This window comes from Chinchilla lanigera, unplaced genomic scaffold, assembly GCF_000276665.1.
Source record: "Chinchilla lanigera isolate Chin_1 unplaced genomic scaffold, ChiLan1.0 scaffold00016, whole genome shotgun sequence".
NCBI classification, from domain to species: domain Eukaryota; kingdom Metazoa; phylum Chordata; class Mammalia; order Rodentia; family Chinchillidae; genus Chinchilla; species Chinchilla lanigera.
This window is the reverse complement of record NW_004955417.1, coordinates 10515334-10516655: the sequence shown is the minus strand read 5'-3', so window position 1 is coordinate 10516655 and position 1322 is coordinate 10515334. Positions and strand designations below refer to the sequence as shown.

At 36.6% G+C, this 1322-nt stretch overlaps 1 pseudogene; it reads right to left on the bottom strand.

The window, feature by feature from the left end:
- Positions 1-660: 660 nt before the first annotated feature.
- Positions 661-1322, bottom strand: part of LOC102025357 — a 1252-nt pseudogene continuing 590 nt past the window's right edge.

Sequence of the window (1322 nt, the reverse complement as noted above, 5' to 3'; positions counted from 1 at the left end):
CTCTATAGAATTTCTTCATATCATCCTAGTAATAGTTTGAGGTGTTTACATAACAGATCTTCAGATATTTTGCTGGTGTGTAAATTTCATCTGATTTGTATAGGATCAAATGAGAAGCAACATGCTGATAGATCTTAGCACCTTATAGTTATGACGCTGTCTCTCCATCAGCATTGCATGTTAGCCTTAAAAGAATCAACTCAATTTACTCATACTTTCTCTTAAATATATTCTTTCCTTGTCAGTAGTAGACATGATTTTTTTTTTACAAGAAACACATGCTCAGAACAAACATCACAAAAATCATAAGCTATAATAAGTGACTTAAAAATGCAGTTTTCTTTTCATATATCAGTTCTAAACTAAAGGTTCAAACCTCTGACCCTGCCCATGGACCCTCAAGGTCTAAGATACATTAGTCCACATCATCATTTTTACAGTCCGACAAAAACTACAGTGCACAGTCTTAAGTGTGTTGGGGTGTTTCATTAAAATTTACTACGGCAATGTTTAACGTCTTCATAATTATTTGAAAATTCATACCATACATCACAAAATGTTGCTAATTTTGAAAGATGTAAAGTTACAATATTTTCTTTTTGTAACGATTATACCGATATCTATATTTATTTATTCCTAATTAAATTCAATTTCAACTACCTGGTTCTGAGTTTGAGGTAGCTTCATGGTGGTTCTTTTGCTAGGGAAATGATATGGTTCTGAAGTTTTCAATTAGAGAAGGAAACACAGCATGATTTATATTGTTTCCTCACTTGACATACAAACTTAAAACAAGTCAACCACTTTTTAGTGATAAAAATACAGTTCTTCTGTGAGCATGGACACAATACATGGAATTTGTTCCTTTGCATGAAAAGCAGAATCATAGGCAAAGGACTCACTCACATTCTGTTGCTACCTCCCAGTTAACATGAGTAAGAATGTGCACAGACTCAAGCTTGTGTGCATACAGTTTCAGCGTAGCACAAAGTGACTGAATGAACCAGGATTCATCCCTTGAATTTCGCCAGGAATAGTAACCTGGTGCTGTGGAATATGCATACAGAAGGTCGGCCTCTACTGGTATTTTCGGGCGTATGATGTCATCATCAAAACCACCATCTGTCTCAATGCCACAGTCCAGTTCTGTCCCCTGGCAAGCCTGAATAATGAAAAGTTTGGGTTTTCCAGCTAGACTTCTATAAAGATCCCTTCTGAAGAACTTTGTTACTCTCTTCGGGTCAACAGGTCCATTTGTTCCAAAAATTCTTCTTTCTGGGCTGGGGATTTAGCTCAGCGGCAAAAGCGCCTGACTGGCAAGC